Source organism: Hibiscus syriacus, unplaced genomic scaffold (genome assembly GCF_006381635.1).
Source record: "Hibiscus syriacus cultivar Baekdansim isolate YM2019G1 unplaced genomic scaffold, ASM638163v2 tig00110684_pilon, whole genome shotgun sequence".
Taxonomy (NCBI): domain Eukaryota; kingdom Viridiplantae; phylum Streptophyta; class Magnoliopsida; order Malvales; family Malvaceae; genus Hibiscus; species Hibiscus syriacus.
In genome coordinates this window covers 1832263-1849891 of record NW_024062824.1, presented here as the reverse complement: position 1 = coordinate 1849891, position 17629 = coordinate 1832263, and positions in this window count along the sequence as shown.

Sequence of the window (17629 nt, the reverse complement as noted above, 5' to 3'; positions counted from 1 at the left end):
AACCAAATCCTAGGCATCATTCACTATTTATTCAACGATTCAAAAATACTAAAGAAGAGTAGCAATACAAAACATTCATTGAGATCCTAAGGCAATTATCAATCAACATTCTATTGATTGATACATTGGAGAAAAATCAAAATTAAGTTAAGTTCATGAAGGAAGTTCTTTCTAATAAAAGAAGGCCTGGAGAATTTGAAATCGCTGCACTTACCAAGAGATGTAATGCTATCGCTACAAGTAATTTTCCACCAAAACTCAAAGATCCAGGGAGTTTCACTATTCATTGCATTATTGGTGATCAATTTGTAGGTAAATCATTAAGTGATTTGGGTGCTAACATTAATCTCATGCCATTGACAATTTTTAGGAAGTTTGGGAGTGGAGAAGCAAGGCACAACACCGTTACTCTCCAAATCGCTAATCGTTCTACCGTATATCCTAGTGGCATTGTGGAAAACTTACTAGATCGAGTAGACAAGTTCATTTTTTCTACCGATTTTATCATATTAGATTGTGAAGTTGACAAGGATATCCTAATTATACTTGGTTAACCTTTCCTTGCTATTAGTCGAGCCTTGATTGATGTTAAAAAGTGAGAACTTACTATACGCTTAAATAATGAACACATTACTTTCAATGTTTTGAATAATGTTTCATACGAGAATAACAATGTTGAATGTTATTATATTGATATTATTGATGTCTTTGGCCATGAAAAATGGGATTATTGTCACATCATTGATACTGCCAAAGATAATACTATGACAATAAAGGAACTAGACGACAATGAGGATGTTGAAGGAAATTACATGCAACACTTTGAGTCATTGGAGCTGCCATCTCGATTTATTCAAGTTCCTCAACCCTCTATTGAAGATTTGCCCACTCTCAAATTAAAACTCTTCCAGATCATTTGAAGTATGCAATCCTTGGAGTAAACAAGACTTTGCATGTTATTTTTGGTTCAAATCTGGTAGCATAGCATGAGGAATAGTTCCTTAATGTTTTGAAGCATCATTAACAAGCAATTACTTGGTGCATTGCTAATATCAAGGGCATTAGTCTTTCTTTTTGTATGCACAAAATATTACTGGGAGATCCCAACATCAATTCAATTGATCAGAAAAGGATGTTGAATCCTCTTATGAGTGTGGTGGTTAGAAACGAAATCATCAAATGGTTGGATGTTGGAATAATATATCCTATTTCTGATAGCAATTGGACAATTTCACCATTATCTTCTTTGAAAAAATGAATTAGTTAATACACGCACTATTGTTGGGTGGCATATATGCATGAACTATAGGAAGTATAATAAAGCCACACGAAAGGACCATTTTTTGTTGCAATTCATAGACCAAATGATAGATATGCTTGCTGGAAATGTTTTTAACTGTTTTCTCAATGGGTATAGCGGTTATAACCAAATAGATGGCTATTTTGACCTATTATTGTGGCACATTTGCTTTTCGAAGAATGTTTTTTGGTTTGTGCAATGCTCTAGAAATGTTTCAGTATTGTATGATGACTATATTTCTTGACATGGTTGAAGACTTTTTTGTGGTATTCCTGGATGATTTTTATATTTTTGGCCTATGCTTTGATCAATGCCTTAAAAACTTAGCCACCGGTTTGAAGATATATGAATAGACCAATCTTGTGTTAAATTAGGAGAAATGTCATTTAATGGTGACCGAAGGCATAGTGCTAGGGAATCATAATTTGTGTCATGGCATTGAGGTAGATAAAGCTAAAGTGGAAGTTATTGAGATGTTACCTCATTGTACTAATGTGAAAAGAGTTAAGAGTTTCTTGGGACATGTTGGATTTTATCGACAACTTATTAACGACATTTCCAAAATTATTAGGATGCTTGAAACGCGTCATTTTAATGTCAAATAATTATCCTTAATGTCAAAAATAAATAAAACATATCGTATAGAGAGAGTAAGGGTTGATTCTCAGGGACTATGGAAGTTGTTGATGAAGTTGTCCTTGATTTTGATATGGCGAAAGTTGCAAGTAAAAATAAAGGGTGTTTTGTTTAGAAGTAAAAGGAAATAAAACTTTAAATAAGATAAATTTAAAGTGAAATTAAAATAATGAAAACCATCTCAGGCTTTCGCTTTTGCCTCAAATTCATTCGATCATTGAATAAGATTATAGCATCAGAGTCATGTCGGTTACAGTCTACATGGCCCAACATCTCTAACTTGTTTTTATGTCAAGTGAACTGACAATCCAAATCAATCTTTGATAACCAATCCATATGTGTATTAATCGTAACAATCGTTACTAGCTCCAACTTAGTTAGAAAGTTTTGGAAAAACCAGACTCGAATTATAGTGTCACTCAAAATCAAATCCGATCTCAGTTTCCCATAGTAAAACACTGCTAACTATGTTCACAAGAAGTCAAATATGCTACAAGCCAGTCCTTACTCCAAACTGTTGATCGAAACCACAATCAATCCAGAATTCACTTTTTGAAAAAAAATCGTTTTTATTATAAAAAGGATGGTTGATTGTCAATCCTTGATTCTAAAAATTAAGTATGTAACCCAAAGGGTATTAAGTGCTTTTCAATGCTAATAATTGAAATTGAGTTATCGCTTCAGCCTTTGGTTTATAAGAAAATTAGCTTAGTATGATAGAGATCATACTTAACACTTTTATAGAAAAATAAATAAATGCTTGGAAAGTAAACAAAAGGAAGAAGAAAAAGTAAAAACTTTTACAGATGAAGAAAAACAAGAACAAAAAGTTCAAGAGAAAAATGAGAGATGCTTGAAGCTTACATAAGGGGTATTTATAGCTTCCTAAAACCCTAAAAATGATTAAGATAAATCCTAAGAAATTACAAAAGGTAATCATTGAAAATTGTTTTAATTAAATCCTAAAAAATAAAGATATTTCTTAACTTCAAAATTGAATTTGCTGCTAAGTCTTCCGTCTTCACGAAAATGATGAATGGACCTTCTAGAAGGTGTTGAGTAGACGCCACGTCAGTCGTGTCATACCTATTTATTTAGCCTTGAATCTAGAAAAATAAAAACTATAAAATTTCGCCCCTTTTAGCACAGTTTCTAGAATACAATGTCCTGCACAGAAAATAAGAGAAACTGTCCAATTTTACAACATAAACTGACGAACAAGGAGTAATTAACAACAAAATAATAACTATTTAAATCAACATCTATATTTCAAAAAATATGTATGACGCGACTAACGTGGCGTCCTCATGCTTGTCCTCATAAATTTCTCAACCAATGCATTGAAATCTTGAAGTTTCCACCTCTATTTCAAAAAATTTCCAAGATTTCCAAGTAAATCAAAGTCAAAGCAAATGATGAAATCCAAGAGTAATCAAGAAAAGAAATAACTAAAAGCAATTATAAAGGAAGCATGACATTCCAATTACTTGTAAATTTCAAAGAAGCACGACATAGTACCTCACAGTAGTTCACTCATTCTTTCATAGTGTTTCAGGTGAAAGAATCGCTAAAGTCTACCTAATCAAAACATTACCATAAGCTTGTAACTAAACCCAATCTCCACTACTAAGTATTAACATGGTGCAATAATCAAAAGGTCTTTAAGGGGATGTAGTGGGGCTAAGGTTCCGTTAGGATAAAGGCCAAAGTTAGGTTAAAAATTCAAGACAAAGAGAAGATCATTCCATAGAGTTATTCAAAATGAAGTAAAAATGAAAGAATGAAACAAGAAATCAAACAATCAAAGATTTATTCACTCGTTTATTTTTTTCTTTGTTTTTCTTTCAAACTTCTTTGTTTTATTCTACTATTGTTCAAAAAAAACTACACTATTTTTTTACTGTTCAAACAATTTCAATTTTTTTACTGTTCGAACGGTGTATTTTTCTTAACTCACATTTTTTCTTTTTTTCAGAACAACCTTACTTTGCTCCAAAAAAGGGTGAAAAAAAGAGGGAAAGCAACAAAATTGGTTTGGGTTAAAAATGTGGTAAACTAATAAAAGGATAAAATTCTCAAAATTGGCTAACTCGGGGAATAATAAACAAAGGATAGGCTATTTTTTTGGGAAGAGAAAAGGGTAAAATCCTAATGCTCCTATCACACTAAAACATCATATTCGATTGTGTAGTATCGACAATCATTTTGCTAGAAGTTCTAAATGCAAAGAATTAGTCGAAACATTCAATTTAAAAAAAGAACAAGAATGTAAATGTATGCTCATTAGACTCAAAACTCATATGAAATGTTAAATTGTACTAAGTCATGCAACCAATTCAACTAACAAATGCTTGGAATGCCAAACATTTTAAGAAAAACTAATTAGTCATGCCAAGTGCAATCATACATCTTAAATTCCAACAAAATCATGATTAAAAATTCATCAATAAATCAAAGAAATAAGGTGAAACATGAGATAAGCAACAAGAAAATTCCAACACATCAATGCATGAATAACTCAACTCCAATTAACCGAATAGGCAAGGTAAAATTTGATGCAACTTCCACCCCCTCACTTAAGTCATTGTCCCAATATGAAAATTAAATGCACAAGAGAGGGAACGAAAATACTACTCGATTTAACGCCGACCACGACTGTGGCCATGTTGAGATGGGCTTGGGGGAAGGTAAGAGATAATCTCGGCAAGGTTCATCTCAATGGAATTAAGTTGGTCGTGCACTTTATTGTTCTCATTGTATACATATGACTGTGGATGCTCGTTTAGTGATACATGTGGTAGGTCCTTAGAACGAATACGAGCCCGTTACGCAGGGTAATGATACTGGGAGGAACAATATGCGATGCATCGGGATGCTGGCGAGAAGTCCCATCATGTCCAAACACCGTGCATCTAAAGGATCCATTGCAAAAGCCTAAATGAACTAAGATCAATTAAAGGTCAACAAAAATGAACGAGATGCAAGGTGAGTATTATAAGGGCCAAGAATTAATGGGAAATCAGGACGCACAGCTCGCTCGAAAGAGCGAGCAAACCGAAAACCCAAATTTATCTTCTTACCGATTGCATACACCATAAGGAAAATAGTTCAACTTTACTTAAACAAGACGTAGTATCGTTAGATCTGGAGTAGCTGTATGCTAAGAACCAGTGTATGTAGAATAGAGAAGGATCGTGAATATGCCATTCCTTCGTCATCTTGGTGTTGTAGGTAACACCGGCTGAACCAATGAGTGTGTCGTAAGTTGTATTCTTGTCAAAGTCCTACGGTATCTTACGTAAAGTAGTCAAATAATCATGATTCATTACATTCATTACGAATCCCATCAAAAAATTAAAATTCGCTAAAGACATGGTAAAATGTTGTCCAGACAACCGAAAAGAGATAACACAAGTCGAATCATTAGTAATGACATGATGCGCCATGAAAGTAAATGTAGTATAAAATTCAAAGACCAATTCGTAATGTATACTACATCTAATGTCAGAGTATAATGTCCAACCAATCGATGGTACATCATAACAGAATCTCGCAAATGTAAAGAATCAATAGTGCACTCGGGAATACACTTGGAAACCTGGAACTTACGGTGCCTAACGCTATCAAACCACCAACCCTCCTCATCATCAAAGTCTAAATAGCCGTGAAGAACCTCCTCAACCAAAACGGAGTAAGTGCAGCCTCAATGATGACGTTCAGAATAATGAACATCTTCAGGTGCGTGGCATGGGGGCTTTGCTTGAGCTTGCAACGAATGATGGTGAAGCGTGCGACTGCCTGGAGTATTGGGGAGAGGGTGACATGCTATCGGTAGTAGATGATGGAGGTGTTTGGGCTGGAAAACCACTCCTAAAATCTTCTAAAAAACTAAACACGGGATGCCACATTAGTAAAGGCTCAATTTCAATAAGTTTAGAATTTACCTCGGGTTATTTGGGCATTTATGGAGCGACATAGGACATCTAATGGGAGAATGATCTCGAGGGCATGGAATAAAATGTGGGATTTGCAGTTTCACTATAAAATCGACAGAGGAATAGGTGGCCGAAGGAGGAGATGGCGTTGGAACGTGAACCTGCTAGGGGGTAGGAGAACGTGCACGCGGTTGCTTCAAACGTTAGCCTCCACGATGAGAAGTGGGAATGGAGGTGTGAGTAGGTGGTGGTTGTATCATCCAGTCATAGTCGCTTGGAACTTCAATGACGGGTCGTGCAGTAAAATAGCCGCGACCACCACCAATAGTAATTGAAGATCGGGACGGGTTACTGAATTGAGTAACCGACGGTCGAGACGAGTTGCCAAGTTGATTTCATGTTATCACTATGGTAACGAAGAGGGGAAAATAAGAGAATATTTGGAACAACAATCAACTTGGATTAAGAAGGGCCGATGAGGGGACATGCAATTATGTAAAGAATAAGAAAAGGTTTGGTTTCTTTGTTTGGGAATGTTTATGATAATAAAAAGGGAAGGGAAAAATAATTTAACTAGGTATTAAATTCTTCAATTGGTCAAAGGGGTAAGAAAATTTGAAAAAGGAAAGGTGAGATGATAAGGTGGAGTCCAAGAGAGTTACAAAAACATGGTATCGGGCATAGTTGGCGGTCGAACAAAAAGAATGTTGGAAAATGAAGGGTAGGCTTGAATTTGAGCGACAATGGGACAAAATTGGGGTTTTGGGTTGCACTAACTTACACCGGGTTTGAGGGAGGGATGCTAACGCACATTGTTTAATTAAACGATGTGCACAAGGGGATGGGTTTGGGAGAGTTTCTGCCGCGTTATACCTGCTCGACAATGGGAGAAATTTCACCTTCGTTTGGACCAAAAATACCGCTTCGACTTAGTTAAAACTTGACTAGAATTATCGGGGCACCTATAAAATTAAAAATTAAAATTAAAATAAAAAACCAAAACTGAACTAAAGAAATTAAAAATGGGTTGCCTTCCATTAAGCACTAGTTTTAACGTCGTTAGCTTGAAGACCCTTTTTTAAATCACAGGTTCCTCCAATTTAATTTCTTCGACGAAACCAATTGGAGTGTTATCATAATACGACTTTAGTATTTGGAAGTTAATTTTAAATCAAGCTCCTCGGTCATATTCAATCTCAACTATGCCATGAAGAAATAATTAAATAATCGTGTATGGTCCAAGCCATTTCGATCTAAGCTTACCTGCAAAAGTTTAAGTTTAGAATTAAATAATAAAACTCTTTGGCCAATATCAAATGATTTAAAAAAAGTCATGTAATCATGGAACTCCTATCTTTTTTCCTTTGAAAATCCTAGAGCTTTCATAAGTGTTTTTTCGGATTTCTTCCAGTTCTTGTATTTGTAATTTTTTCAGTCAGCATATGGAACGATTTACCGAAGACAAGGTGATACAAACATACTCCAATAGGTCCTTCTTAAGCGGTTTGGTATATCCATAATGCATTGGGAAGTTTAAGACTCCAATCTATCTTATCTAGTTTGACGATCTTCTCAAGATTTGCCTTAATTCCATTATTTGGTACTTCTACCATCCTATTTTTTTGGGGATGGTAAGCCATGACAATTCTTTGTGTTACGCCGAAATTCTTCATGAGTGCCTCAATTATCCTATTGATGAAGTGAGTCCCTCGATCACTTAGTATTTCCCTGAGTGTGCTAAACTTGGAAAAAATAAAATTTTCAAGAAGTTAACAATTGTTATGGAATCATTATTCTAGTTAGCCTTAGCTTATACCCATTTAGAAACATAATCAACAACAAGTATTATATATGTGTTTCCAAACCAAAAAGAAAAAGGACCCATATAATTGATTTGTTACACATAAAAAATTTCACAGAAGTAAATCAAATTTTCAGGTATTTCGTTCCTTTGGCCTATATTACAAGCACGTTGACATCTCTCACAAGTTTTACAATACATGTAAGTATCAAAAAAAATAGTAGGCCAAGAGAAACCACATCTAAGATCTTATGAGCAGTTAGCTTCGGTCCAAAATGATCACCACAGAAATATGAATGATAAAAGTTTAGGATCAAATTTATCTCATCTTCAGTGATACATCGCCAGATTACCTTATCAGAGCAATGCTTCCAATGGTAGAATAATCCCAAATGTAAAATCAGGATTTCCTTTTTATTCTATTAATTTATGCACTTGGCAAATCTAATAGTAATTTATGGTGTACTTAGAGAGTTTGTGTGTTAAATTCATGGATGTTCATTACTGGAGGATTGGGGGAAGAGTACTTGGATGTTTTTTCAATGTTTTTCTGATTGTACTACCTGTTTTGTTATCTTTGAGTATGGTATGGAACAGAGGATGATGTTGTTTGTGTTGACAAAAGTTTGGATTCTGCTGGTTTGAGATGGAGTGTGTCCAAGAAATTGACAATTGAGATTAGGTAGTTGGTTGTTGTTGGTTTGTTTTTGAACTCGAAATAGTGGAATCTGAGTCGATATTGTGGATTACTTCAAATCTAAGGTTATAGTGTTGAATTTCAGTATCATTGTTCTTGAGAAAGATGGTTTGCTTATGGTTTTGATAAGCTGGAAAATTTGGATATATTGTTTTGTATTATGTTTATTGTGGGGGAATGATTGTACTGCTGGAGGTTTTGTGGAGGCATTATTTTGCTCATTTTAGATTTTCTTACGAGTCTTGGACAATACTTTGTGAAGAACGATTTAAGGGCTGGATGTTAGGTGTCAATTAGGTCCTGCTCTGAAGAATATTAAGATGAGGTTATTTAGTAGGTATTATAATGGAAGTGCCATTATCATTGGTGGTGTAATTGCACAGGTGGGTGAAAGATGATTGTGGTCTGGTTGCTTGGTTAGTGATTGTTTGGTATGAGTGTATGGAATTGCTTTAGTGTCTCGGTATGAGTTTGCTGGTGTCATGAGTTGAACTGGTGATTGTAATTGTTTTGCTATTTTTTTTACCTTTGTGAGTTTTGTTGGCTGTAAAGTTATGCTTCTTATAGATGGTTAAGGGTTGTTTTTGTAAGGGATGGGTTACTTGAGTTTCAGGATTCTATTTTTGGTTCGTTGTGTTTGTATTGTTCTCTTATGTAGTACTCTTTTCCTCCAATTAGATTAGGGAGGTTTTTAATGAGGCTCATAAGTTGAATTTCGACTCTTTATTTACTTTAATAAATTGCCCTTTGCTGAGCAAAAAAAATTCCTTGCGCAAACATTAGATTTTCTTTGGGAACTTCAACGCGAATCTGTGGATCAAACATGGAGAGGGGTATACAACTCAAATGATCATCTACTAAGTTCTCGCATCCCTTATTGTCTTTAATCACCAAATTGAACTCTCAAAGAAGCAAAATCCATCAGATAAGTGTCGACTTCAATTTATTTTTTCTTATCAAATATTGTAATGTTGCATGATCATAAAAATGATAATTTTAGTTTGAATTAAATATGATCTAAATTTTTCTAAAGAAAAAATTATTGCAAATAATTCTTTTTCGGTCATAGAATATTTTTTCTACATGAATCCAATTTTCGAGACGCGTAGGCTATGTCGTGTGAAACTTTGTTGATCTTTTGAGGGAGAATGGTACCAACGCTTGTGTCTGATGCGTCACGGATGAGCTCAAAGGGGTAGTCCTAGTTTGATGGTTGTACAATCAGAGTTGAAATGAACTTATCTTGAAAGATATCGAAGGACTCCTTACACTACGGATTGAAGTCAAAGATTTGGTATTTTTTGAAGTATATAGCATAATGGTTGCGCTATCTTTTAGAAATCCTTGATAAACCCACGGTAGAATCCTGCATGATCAGTAAAAGATCATAATTTTGTTACCATTATGGGATTAGGAAGTGGACATATAATATCAATATTTTCTTTACCGACCACAATATCATCAAAAGAAACAACATGGCCTATAATCAGCCTCTTATCAACCATAAAATAACATTTTTTATAATTTAAAATGAGGTTGAATTCTAGGCATCGTTTTAGTATATTGGTTAAATTAAAAAGGTATTTGTTCGAAAGAATTATCGTTCACCATGAAATCATCCATAAAGACTTTGATACATTTCTCAACGTAAACTAGGAAGATGCTAAGAATACATCTTTAAAATATGGAGGGTGCATCGCAAAGAAAGAAAGACATTCGTCGATAAGCAATACTTTCAAAGGGGCATGTGAAAGTCATCTTTTCTTGATCTTCTAGCACCACGAGGATTTAGAATAAACCTAAAAAATCATCAAGACAACTGTAGTGAGTTTTATAGGCTAATGTTTCTATCATTTGATCTATAAAGGAAAGAGGAAAATGATCTTTGCGAATTAAGGAGTTCGACTTCCTATAATCGATCGAAACTCACCATCCATTATGTACTCTAATTGGAGCTAACTCACCATCTGAGTTCTTAAATACCGTAACTCAAGTTTTCTTTGGGACCAAATGGACCAGACTTGCCCAATTACTATTTGAGATAGGGGAAATAACATCGACATTAAGAAGCTTTTGTATCTCTTTTTTTTACTACTTCCATCATCGGTGGATTTAACCGGCGATGTCCTTCTCATGACTTAGCTCCTTCTTCAATCTTTATTTTATGCATACAAGTTAAAGGACTAAGACCTGTAATGTTAGCGATCGTCCACCCAATGGCCTCTTTCTACGTGTACAACATTGTCACTAGAGCCTCCTCTTAATTTTTCAATAATTTTTCAAAAATTATAATTGGTAAAGTCTCGTTTTCACCCAAAAATGCATACTTCAAGTGATCCAAAAACTGCTTTAATTCAATTTGAGGAGCCTACAAAACAGAAGGTAAAATTCTAGAATTTGAAGGAATTAAACGTTAATCAGAATAAATATATTTTTTTTCAAAATCTTTCATTTCCTCATCATATTCCTCTAATTCCATGCATAAATCATCGACAAAACTAGATTCCATAATCTCGTCAACTATAGGTTCAATAATATCGACAAAATTTAAACTATCAACATTATCAAGATGTCGCATCACTTTGTATACGTCCAATTTAACGACCTCGTGTCAAATTCCATCGTAACAATTTCACTTCTTTCGTCGATCTTTGTATTTGTTGTACTAAATAATGGGCACCCAAGGAGAATTTTATACGCAATATTTGTCTAATCATTTTTCATTTCAATGACATAGAAATATGTCAGAAAGATGAATTCATTTACCTTTACTAAGACATTCTCCAAAAGTCCTTCATGATATATTAGAGATCGATCCTCCAGTTGTATCATAACTCTTATATCCTTCAAGGGCTCAACAAAAATTAAATTATATATAAATGACGACATTACACTAATGGAGATTCCCAAATCACACCTTGCTCACTTTATTCCAACCTTACATATTCTATAATGAATGACGAACATACCTTGGTCCTTCAACTTTGGTGAAAGCTTTCGTTGGAGTACAGTTGATACATGCTATCTTAAATTAATTTTTTTGTGCTTCGTGAGCCTTCTTATTGTCGTACAGAGTTCTTTAAGGAATTGGACATACCATGAAACCTTTAAAATTACTTCAAGGAGCGGTATGATGATCTCTAATTTTTTAAATACATATAAAATTTATTTCTTCTCGACAAGTTTGTCTCTTTTTACTAATATTGAGGAGAAAGGTGGTGGAACGTCATATGGAGATGGTGTGGAATCGATTTATGTTCATCCTTCTTTTTTCTTCAGGATTCTACGTCAACTCTCCTTTCTCCTTGGGTGTTTGGGCCAACTATTTCATCATCCTTTCGGGATTTTGTCTTTTCATCTTTTCTTTGGGATTATACGACACTTTTCTCTTAGATTTGAGGTGCGATAATGGCACGACTTTGAAGGGTGATTGCGCTAACATTTTCCCATGGGTTTGCCTCAATTTGTTAATGAAGTATTCCACGCGACTTTAGGTTCCCTATAGTTTGAGCTAATAGATTGGTTTGCTTGTCTATTTATTGTAAGTGCGCTTCAATTTGATTTTGGAATTTTTCTTGGGAAATAGCCAGCCACTCGACGATGGTTTTTAGTGATGACTTTTGTGGCTGATTTGGTTGTAGTGGAGGTGACCTCGGTTGATAGGCTTGATTAAGCCTCGAATTTTATGTGTAATTAAATTTTGGATGGTCCTTCTGGCCCGAATTATATATATTGCCTTGTGGGTTGTAAGTCTTCTTAGGTGGTCCCATAAAATTTCTTACGACATTGACTTTGGCACTCATATTTTCCTGTAGCATCAGGTAGAAGTCTGTCAGTTGATCTAGCATGTACTTATACCGCATAATCTTGCTACTACACTTTTTCCTGAAATAAGAGAATTAACAACGTCATCTATTTTATCAATTTAACTTTCAAGTGAAATAAAACTTATCTCATGAACCTGTTGGTAGGGTTCACATGAAAACTATTGTGAATTTGCCCCTATTATCGAAATTAATTCTTTTGATGCATTTGTAGTCATGTGGATGAGAGATCCTCCACTGTCAATATTGACCATTTTCATCTTTAAGGGAGAAAGTCCTTCGTAGAAATATTGGAGAAGCGTTTGCTCGGTTAATTCGTGTTGTGGACAACTTGCACAAATTTTTTAAAATCTCTCCCAATAGATGTAGAGTGATTCCCTATTTTTTTTCATAATTCTCATAATGCTTATTCTCAATGTGATTGCCTTTGCTATTGGGAAAAATGTTTCGAAAATATTTGGGTTAAATCATTCCAATTTTTAACAAAATTTGATGGTGAGTAAAATAACCAATCTTTAAATATGTCGACTAAAGAAAAAGGGAATTTTGTGAGATGTTTGTTTAATTTAAATTTGGTCATCGCAAACTCTCTATGGTTTCGTGCTTGATTAGAACAAGTGGAATTCTATGAGATGTTTGTGTGGACTCTTACTGGAAAGCCTGTGCAAGGTAGGAAGAGGATGAATAAGCCTTGTTTTACGCTAAAATAAATTTTTACCTTAACGGAAGGTGACCCAAAGTGGTTATTGAATAGCGGGTGTTGCGACTAACTCTCGGATTATTTGATCGTCTATCGGTTCTGGCAGTTCAGCGTTAGGTGTGGTCTCAGGTATGGATTTTTCCGGTATTACGTGTAATTTGGCGTGTGATGATACTCTCAAGTGTGTTGGTTCTGAATAGGTGGTAACGTCTGATTCTTCTAGGTTTTATTCTTCTCTTCGCCTTCTTTGTTTCTCTCGAAGCATTTGTTTGTGAATTCTTCTAGCTCGTGATTCGATCTTCGAGTCAAATTCTTCTAATTCGCCCGAGTTTCGCATAGTCATAAAACAAAAACAAAATTAATCAGTAATTTGTCGAAGTCCCCGACAACGACACCAATTTGACACACATTAGTTTAATGTCAAATAATTATCCTTAATCTAAAAATAAATAAAATAAAATATTATAGAGAATAAGCTTCAGTCAGCAAAGACTATAGAAGTTGTTGATGAAGTTGTCCTTGATATTGATCTGGCGAAAAATTGCAAATAAAAATAAAGGGGATTTTTTTTAGGAAGCAAAGGGAATAAAAATTTAAAGAAAGTAAATTTAAAGCAAAAATCTAAAATGAAAATCAGCCTTAGGGTTTTGCTTTTACCTCTAATTTCGTCGATCATTGAATAAGATTTTAACTTTTGATTCATACCGGTTATAGTTTACAAGGTCCAACACCTGTAACTTTTTTTTCTCTCAAGTGAACCGACAATCCAAACAATCTTTGATTAACAGTCCTTACATGGACTAATTGCGATAGTCGTTACAAGCACGACCTTAGTTAGAAAATTTTGGAAAAATGCGACTCAGATTATAGTGTCTCGCTGAGAATCGAATTCAATCTCAGTTTCCCATATCAGACCGCTGCTAAATGTGTTCACAGAAGTCGAATATGCTACAAGTAGATCCTTCCTCCCAACTGTTAATCGAAACCACAATCAATCCAATGTGGACTTTCTGAAAAGAAAGCTTTTTATTATAAAACTGAGTAACCCGAAGAGTATGAAGTGCTTATAAGAAAATTGAGTATCCCGAAGGGTATGAAGTGCTTTTCAATTTGACAATCAGAATTGAGTCATCGCTTCAGCCTTTGGCTTATAAGAAAATTTTCTAATTATGATAGAAATCATACTCAACATTATTTAAGAAAAATAAGAAAAATCTTGAACAAAAAAATGAAAAGGAAAAAGTAAAAACTTTTATAAATAAAGAAAAACAAGAACAAAAAAAGTCATGAGAAAAATGAGATATGCTTGAAGCTTACCCCATAAGGGTATTTATAGCTTCCTAAAATCATAAAAATAATGAAGATATATCTTAAGGAATTACAAAAGATAATCCTTGAAAATTGTTTGAATTAAATCAGAAAAAAAAGATAATTCATAATGTTGAATTTGTATTTGCAGCTAACTCTCCCATCTTCGCGAAAATGCTGACTGGACCTTCTAGAAGGTGCTGATTGGACTCCTTGTCAGTTGCGTGATGCCCCAAGTCATTCCCACTAGTCTATCCTTAACTCCAGAAAAATAAAAACTGCAAAATTATTCCCTTTTTAGCACATTTTCTAGAATCCAATGTCATGCACAAAAAATAATAGAAATTGTCTAAATTAGCAACATAAACCGACGAACAAGGAGTAATTAACAAAAAAATAATAACTATTTAAATCAGTAATCACTGATATACTCATTACTAGAGCAAAATAAGAAATTTTTTGTTGATGAAGGAGTTCTTAAGTCCTTTCAAACAATCATGCTGAAATTGGTAAATGCTCATATTTTAGCGGAACTAAATTGGAATTTTCCATTCAAATTGATGTGTGATTCTAGTGATCCAGCGGTTGCTACAGTATTGGGACAATGGTGAAACAATGTCTTCCATGCTATACATTATGTTAGGAGAACCTTTAGTGAAGCTCAAGTCAACTACACAACAACCGAGAAGAAATTACTTGCTATTGTGTTCGCATTTGATAAATTTAGATCTTACCTTGTTGGAGCAAAGGGGATTTTCTATATTGATCATTCAGCATTAAAGCAAATCTTGGCCAAGAAAGACACCAAGCCGAGGTTAATGCGTCGGGTGTTACTACTGCAAGAGTTTGACATTGAAGTAAAATATAATAAGGGCTCTAAGAATCAAGTGGCTAATCATTTGTCTCATTTGGAATCTGGTAGTGAAGATGGAAAAATACTTGTGATTCCTGATCATTTTTTGGATAAAAAACTTTTTGCTATTAAAGTATTGCCTTGGTACATTGCTTTTGTGAATTATCTCGTGAGTGGATTATTGCCACTAGATCTTAACTGCCAAGGGAAAAAATTCTTAAGTGATGTTAAAGTATATCATTGGGACGTGCCATATCTTTCAAGCAATGTAATGATCAAATTTTACGATGATATGTTCTTGAATGTAAGCAACAATTTTGCTACATCATTGCCATAATACACCTTATGGTGAACACTTTGAACGCATGTGCATGACATCAAAGGCTCTTCATTGTGGCTACTATTAGCCAACTTTGTTCAAAGATGAAAATAAATTTGTCAAGCATTGTGACCTTTAACAAAGAACCATTATATTTTTCACTTCAATGAATTACCTATGGAACCTATATTGGAGACAAAATTATTTGATGTTTAGGGGTTAGATTTTATGGACCCTATCCATTATCTTGTGGTAATCTTTACATCTTAGTTGTTGCTAACTATGTTTCCAAATGGGTTGAAGTTGTAGCATTACCTTCAAGTGATGCTAAGGCGATTTTGAGATTTCTCCACAATAATATCTTCACTCGCTTTGGAACACCAGGAGCATTTAGTCACTTTTAAGATGTCTCCATATGTAAGCAAGTTTTCAAGGCTTTACAATGTTATGGTGTGAAGCATCATATTGCTACAACATATCATCCCCAATCCATTTGTAAGGTCGAGGTCTCTAATCGTGAAATTAAGCGAATTCTAGAGAATGTTGTAAACCCATCAACGAAAGATTGGCTTTTACACCTACGAAATCCCATTATGTATGTCTCTATTTTTCCTTGTGTATGGAAAAGCTTTCCATTTGCCCATGGAGTTGGAGCATAAAGCAATACGGACACTTAAAAGTCTAAAGTTCAACCTCGATGCTACTGGTGAGAAGAGAATGATGGACTTGAAGAACTTCGCAACGATGCCAATTAGAGTGCAATAATTTACAAGGATAAGTGCAAAAAATGGTGTGAAAAACATATTTTGCCATGATAATTTCATGCTGGGTAACTTGTATTGTTAATTAATTCTCGTTTGAAGTTATTTCCTAGGATGCTTAAATCTCGTTGGTTTGGGCCATTCGAAGTCATTGAAGTATATCCCATGGAGCTGTGTTGTTAAAGAACTTGGTGGATATAAGCACATTCAAAGTCAATGGGTAACGTTAAAAGCATTGTTGGAGAATCCGGTAAAGTAAAACGAAAGAACACAAGAATTTAATGAGGTTCAGCAATGTGCTTACGTCCTCGGTGCCTAGGAGGCGCTAGAAGTTTTATTCAATGTCTCATAGGTTTAGGTTACATCTCTATTTATAATAAATAAACTCTGGTACAAATTTACTGGTATATTTATGAGTCATACCTAACAAGCATTATTGCAATAATCGCAAACTAAATATCACTTCTATCAAACCAAGCGAAATCCCAACTCTTTAATTTTCGATTCTTTTAATAAGTCAATTTTGATATTAGATTAGTTTGTTTATTTCTTTATTAATGTTTTCTCTTTTATTTTTATGGACAGGAAATTCCATGACAAGCTCTATAATTGCCAAATAAAATTCCTAAATCTCATAATAAAGTAAACAAAAATGCAGTAAAGCTTAGTAAAAAGAAGAAGCGTCGATCCACGGTTAATTGACAAAAAATAGTCACTGAATACTTGGTTCCTTGTTCTGACCATGGCGGCTTAAAAATGATGATAATGTGGTGAGATGCCTTTCGAATGATTGATGAAAAAATATGCTCGACTTTGAGGGTAAAGAATCATGTGGGTACGTTGGTATGAAGGAGAAAAGAGAATATAATATGTTGCAGTGGGGTTTAGTTTTAAAACAAATAAAAGATGGAAGGTAGACATGTTAGATTGCACGTGGGGTTGTAAATATAAAAGGCGAGAACATTTTTTAATTTTTGGGGCCCAGGGATTGAACTAGTAGGGTTTGCGAAAAGAAATAAAAATCAAGTGGGAATGGGTAGTGTGTTAAATGAAGCGAAGCATTTAAATGACGGGATGATATTGGTTTTGTTATTGTGAACTTATTGGATCTAAAGAGAGATGCTAACATGGACATATGACTTTTAAATTAGGGCAGAGATCTTTGGAAGAAAAATTAATTCCGTGATTGCATAAAATCCTACACTTCATTCGAACAAATATTACAACAATAATTCTGAGATCGATCGTAAAATACAAAAAAAAAATCAAAGGAAACTAAATTAATAACTAGATCAAATAAATTAAATATAATGAATGAAAATAAATAAAAAAGGGTTACATCCCATTAGAGCGCTTTTGTTTAACGTCGTCAGCTTGACGAACTAGTTCAGAGTACAAATCGTAGATTAAAAAAACAATTAATAACTTTACCGAAGTCCCTCGTAACGGCACCAATTTGACAAGCGTCATAATTTTCAAATAAAATTCTTTATTC